Source organism: Bombina bombina, chromosome 1 (assembly GCF_027579735.1).
Source record: "Bombina bombina isolate aBomBom1 chromosome 1, aBomBom1.pri, whole genome shotgun sequence".
Lineage (NCBI taxonomy): Eukaryota > Metazoa > Chordata > Amphibia > Anura > Bombinatoridae > Bombina > Bombina bombina.
Window position 1 is genome coordinate 99,406,359 of NC_069499.1, and position 6,760 is coordinate 99,413,118.

Here is a 6,760-nt window from a genome sequence, read left to right on the forward strand (position 1 = left end):
GGAGGTCTCATCTTGAAACCAATTCTGTACCCTTCTGAAACAATGTTCTGAATCCAAAGATTGTGAACAGATTTGATCCAAATTTCTTTGAAAAAACGTAACCTGCCCCCTACCAGCTGAACTGGAATGAGGGCCGTACCTTCATGTGAACTTAGAAGCAGGCTTTGCCTTTCTAGCAGGCTTGGATTTATTCCAGACTGGAGATGGTTTCCAAACTGAAACTGCTCCTGAGGACGAAGGATCAGGCTTTTGTTCTTTGTTGAAACGAAAGGAACGAAAACGATTGTTAGCCCTGTTTTTACCTTTAGATTTTTTATCCTGTGGTAAAAAAGTTCCTTTCCCACCAGTAACAGTTGAAATAATAGAATCCAACTGAGAACCAAATAATTTGTTTCCCTGGAAAGAAATGGAAAGTAGAGTTGATTTAGAAGCCATATCAGCATTCCAAGTCTTAAGCCATAAAGCTCTTCTGGCTAAGATAGCCAGAGACATAAATCTAACATCAACTCTAATAATATCAAAAATGGCATCACAGATGAAATTATTAGCATGCTGGAGAAGAATAATAATATCATGAGAATCACGATTTGTTACTTGTTGCGCTAGAGTTTCCAACCAAAAAGTTGAAGCTGCAGCAACATCAGCCAATGATATAGCAGGTCTAAGAAGATTACCTGAACATAGATAAGCTTTTCTTAGAAAAGATTCAATTTTTCTATCTAAAGGATCCTTAAACGAGGTACCATCTGACGTAGGAATGGTAGTACGTTTAGCAAGGGTAGAAATAGCCCCATCAACTTTAGGGATTTTGTCCCAAAATTCTAACCTGTCAGGCGGAACAGGATATAATTGCTTAAAACGTTTAGAAGGAGTAAATGAATTACCCAATTTATCCCATTCCTTAGCAATTACTGCAGAAATAGCATTAGGAACAGGAAAGACTTCTGGAATAACCGCAGGAGCTTTAAAAACCTTATCCAAACGTATAGAATTAGTATCAAGAGGACTAGAATCCTCTATTTCTAAAGCAATTAGTACTTCTTTAAGTAAAGAGCGAATAAATTCCATCTTAAATAAATATGAAGATTTATCAGCATCAATCTCTGAGACAGAATCCTCTGAACTAGAAGAGTCCAAAGAATCAGAATGATGGTGTTCATTTAAAAATTCATCTGTAGAGAGAGAAGATTTAAAAGACTTTTTACGTTTACTAGAAGGAGAAATAACAGACAAAGCCTTCTTTATGGATTCAGAAACAAAATCTCTTATGTTATCAGGAACATTCTGCACCTTAGATGTTGAGGGAACTGCAACAGGCAATGGTACATCACTAAAGGAAATATTATCTGCTTTAACAAGTTTGTCATGACAATTAATACAAACAACAGCTGGAGAAATAGCTACCAAAAGTTTACAGCAGATACACTTAGCTTTGGTAGATCCAGCAGGCAGTGGTTTTCCTGTAGTATCTTCTGGCTCAGATGCAACGTGAGACATCTTGCAATATGTAAGAGAAAAAACAACATATAAAGCAAAATAAATCAAATTCCTTATAAGACAGTTTCAGGAATGGGAAAAAAATGCCAAACATCAAGCTTCTAGCAACCAGAAGCAAATGAAAATGAGACTGAAATAATGTGGAGACAAAAGCGACGCCCATATTTTTTGGCGCCAAATAAGACGCCCACATTATTTGGCGCCTAAATGCTTTTGGCGCCAAAAATGACGCCACATCCGGAACGCCGACATTTTTGGCGCAAAATAACGTCAAAAAATGACGCAACTTCCGGCGACACGTATGACGCCGGAAACGGAAATGAATTTTTGCGCCAAAAAAATCCGCGCCAAAAATGACGCAATAAAATGAAGCATTTTCAGCCCCCGCGAGCCTAACAGCCCACAGGGAAAAAAGTCAAATTTTTGAGGTAAGACAAAATATGATAATTTAAAGCATAATCCCAAATATGAAACTGACTGTCTGGAAATAAGGAAAGTTGAACATTCTGAGTCAAGGCAAATAAATGTTTGAATACATATATTTAGAACTTTATAAATAAAGTGCCCAACCATAGCTTAGAGTGTCACAGAAAATAAGACTTACTTACCCCAGGACACTCATCTACATGTTTGTAGAAAGCCAAACCAGTACTGAAACGAGAATCAGTAGAGGAAATGGTAAATATAAGAGTATATCGTCGATCTGAAAAGGGAGGTAAGAGATGAATCTCTACGACCGATAACAGAGAACCTTATGAAATAGACCCCGTAGAAGGAGATCACTGCATTCAATAGGCAATACTCTCCTCACATCCCTCTGACATTCACTGCACGCTGAGAGGAAAACCGGGCTCCAACTTGCTGCGGAGCGCATATCAACGTAGAATCTAGCACAAACTTACTTCACCACCTCCCTTGGAGGCAAAGTTTGTAAAACTGATTTGTGGGTGTGGTGAGGGGTGTATTTATAGGCATTTTAAGGTTTGGGAAACTTTGCCCCTCCTGGTAGGAATGTATATCCCATACGTCACTAGCTCATGGACTCTTGTTAATTACATGAAAGAAAAGGGCATTTGGATGGGCATTGCCCTTAAAAGGGCAGTTAGCTCTTTTGCACGCCCAGAGTCCCTAACCTAAAAATAAAACCCACTCAATACACCCTTAAAAAACCTAACACTAACCCCCTGAAGACCGACTTACCAGGAGAAGTCTTCTTCCAAGCCGGGCCGAAGTCCTCAACGAAGCTGGGAGAAGTCTTCATCCAAGCCGGGTGAAGTGGTCCTCCAGACGGGTTGAAGTCTTCATCCAGATGGCATCTTCTATCTTCATCCATCCGGCGCGGAGCGGATCCATCTTCAAGACATCTGACGTGGAGCATCCTCTTCATCCAATGACTAAAGACGAATTAAGGTACCTTTAAGTGACGTCATCTAGATGGCGTCTCTTAGATTCTGAATGGCTGATAGAATTCTATCAGCCAATCGGAATTAAAGTAGAAAAAATCCTATTGGCTGATGCAATAACTAACTCCTAACACTACACTACAATTAAATAATTTACCTAAATTAAATACAATTAAATAAATTAAATACAATTACCTAAATTACAAAAAAAAACACTAAATTACAGAAAATAAAAAAACTAATTACAAGATATTTAAAGTAATTACACCTAATCTAATAGCCCTATGAAAATAAAAAAGCCCCCCCAAAAATAAAAAAGAACCCCTAGCCTAAACTAAACTACCAATAGCCCTTAAAAGGGCCTTTTGCGTTGGCATTGCCCCAAAGAAATCAGCTCTTTTACCTGAAAAAATAAATAATAACAACCCCCCCAACAGCAAAACCCACCACCCACACAACCAACCCCCCCAAATAAAACCCTAACTAAAAAAAACTAAGCTCCCCATTGCCCTGAAAAGGGCATTTGGATGGGCATTGTCCTTAAAAGGGCATTTAGTTCTATTGTGGCCCAAAGACCTAACCTAAAAATAAAACACACCCAATAAACCCTTAAAAAAAACCTAACACTAACTCCTGAAGATCCACTTACAGTTTTGAAGATCCGACATCCATCCTCAATGAAGCCGGGAGAAGTCCTCAACAAAGCCGGGAGAAGTCTTCATCCAAGCTGGGAGAAGTTTTCCTCCAGACGTGCAGAAGTCTTCATCCAGACGGCATCTTCTATCTTCATCCATCCGGTGTGGAGCGGCTCCATCTTCAAGACATTCGACGCAGAGCATCCTCTTCTTCCGACGACTACCTGATGAATGAAGGTTCCTTTAAGTGACGTCATCCAAGATGGCGTCCCTTAGATTCCGATTGGCTGATAGAAATCAGCCAATAGGATTGAGCTTGCATTCTATATGCTGTTCCAATCAGCCAATAGAATGAGAGCTCAATCCTATTGGCTGATTGGATCAGCCAATAGTATTGAAGTTCAATCCTATTGGCTGATTGCATCAACCAATAGGATTTTTTCAACCTTAATTCCAATTGACTGATAGAATTCTATCAGCCAATCGAAATCTAAGGGACGCCATCTTGGATGACGTCACTTAAAGGATCCTTCATTCGTCGGGTAGTCGTCGGAAGAAGAGGATGCTCCGCGTCGGATGTCTTGAAGATGGAGCCGCTCCGCGCCGGATGGATGAAGATAGAAGATGCGGTCTGGATGAAGACTTCTGCCCGTCTGGAGGACCACATCTCCCGGCTTGGATGAAGACTTCTCCCAGCTTCGTTGAGGACTTCTCCCGGCTTCGTTGAGGATGGATGTTGGATCTTCAAAACTGTAAGTGGATCTTCAGGAGTTAGTGTTAGGTTTTTTTAAGAGTTTATTGGGTGGGTTTTATTTTTAGGTTAGGGCTTTGGGCGGCAATAGAGCTAAATGCCCTTTTAAGGGCAATGCCCATCCAAATGCCCTTTTCAGGGCAATGGGGAGCTTTGGTTTTTTTTAGTTAGGGTTTTATTTGGGGGGTTGGTTGTGTCGGTGGTGAGTTTTACTGTGGGGGGGGTGTTTATATTTTTCAGGTAAAAGAGCTGATTTCTTTGAGGCAATGCCCCGCAAAAGGCCCATTTAAGGTCTATTGGTAGTTTAGTTTAGGCTAGGGTTTTTTTTATTTTGGGGGCTTTTTTATTTTGATAGCTATTAGATTAGGTGTAATTAGTTTAAATATCTTGTAATTTGTTTTTTATTTTCTGCAATATAGTGGGGGAGTTTTTTGTAATTTAGGTAATTGTATTTAATTTATTTAACAGGTAAATTTGTATTTATTTTAACTAAGTAGTTAGTAAATAGTTACCTGGTTCTACCTAGTTAAAATAAATACAAACTTGCCTGTAAAATAAAACTAAACCCTAAGCTAGATACAATGTAATTATTAGTTATATTGTAGCTAGCTTATGGTTTATTTTATAGGTAAGTATTTAGTTATTAATTGTAAGTTTTATTTAGATTTATTTTAATTATATTTGTTAGGGGGTGTTAGGGTTAGGGTTAGACTTAGATTTAGGGGTTAATAAATTTAGTATAGTGGCGGCAACGTTGGGGGCGGCAGATTAGGATTTAATAAATGTAGGTAGGTGGTGGTGATGTTAGGGACAGCAGATTAGGGGTTAATAATATTTAACTAATGTTTGCAAGGCAGGAGTACAGCAGTTTAGGGGGTTAATATGTTTATTATAGTGGCTGCGATGTCTGGAGCAGCAGATTTGGGGTTAATAAGTATAATACAGGTGTCGGCGATGTCAGGGTAGGCACCTAGTTAATAAGTGTAAGATTAGGGGTGTTTAGACTCAGAGTTCATGTTAGGGTGTTAGGTGTAAACATAAATTTAGTTTCCCCATAGGAATCAATGGGGCTGCATTACTAAGCTTTACGCTGCTTTATTGCAGGTGTTAGACTTTCTCTCAGCCAGCTCTCCCCATTAATGTCTATGAGGAAGTCGTGCACAAGCACGTACAACCAGTTTACCGCTGACTTAAGCAGCGCTGGTATGGAAGTGCGGTATGGAGCTCAATTTTGCTCTACGCTCACTTCTTACCTTTTAACGCCGGGTTTGTAAAACCTGTAATACAAGCGCTGTAGGTAAGTGAGCGGTGAGAATAACGTGCAAGTTAGTACCGCACCACTCATAACGCAAAACTCGTAATCTGGCCGTTTGTATTTTCTTGGAGTTCTGGGGCAGGAATATATTTCAAATCAGGTTGTTAGTTTGCAGAGGGCAGATTGAACAGCTAAGAGTAAAATCTTTGTATTTTCTTGAAGTTCTGGGACAGGGATATATTTCAAATCAGGCTGTTAGTTTGCAGATGGCAGATTGAACAGCTGAGTGTAAAATATTTGCATTTTCTTGGAGTTCTGGGGCAGGAATATATTTCAAATCAGGCTGAAGGAGATAGATATATTAGGGTCATGATGGGCCTGTAACAAAACTACACATATAGGAGAATTGTGAATATTGAGATATGTTGCTTGATCTTGTTACTGCACCCCTTTTGTGACTTGTCACTGATCCAACAATATTTTCACCTGTTCTTTATGGCGTTGTTAAAGATCCCTTACAAAGCCAAACAGACAATTATTTTACCTTGTTTGTGGCATATGTGCAGAATTTTGGCTGTCATTTTGGGAGGTACGAGGTCAAAAACCATTCAGATTTCAATCAGGGGAAAAATATATTCTAGGAAAACTAAATTTAGTTGGACGTTTCTTCAGACAAGTGATGTATGTCAGCAACTAGACCTTAAACAAGAGGGGTTTTCTGAGAATAACTATATATTTTAAAATTGTTAGTTTCCGGGGTCAAGTCAGCAGTATCCTAATGTTTTCATTTGACTTTCAGGTCTGGAGAGTTTATTAATGGTTCCATTTATGTAAAAATTGGACCCAAGAAGAGTATTTATTGTGATGCTCAATCTAAGGAACAGAGGTCTCACAGCCATTCATTGAGTACCCTAGCAAGAATGCTTTAAAACAGGAAAGACAGGTACTGTAGGCAGTGTCTCTGTCCACATGGCAAAAGTGTCCAATTGTTATCAAATACTTACACATTCCACTAGACTCAACATATTTTATTATACATGTGAGCAAAAGCAACTTTCCCAGTACACCTGTCAGATTGCATGCTGATCGATACATAGGAATGCAGGCTGCAGCTGAGATTTTACCAGAGTGAATGGTACTTTTGAGATTCAGGTTGATGTAGGAAATAAAGAATAGCTATAGAAATAAAGTTCCTATGATTAAGATCATTTTTAATCAA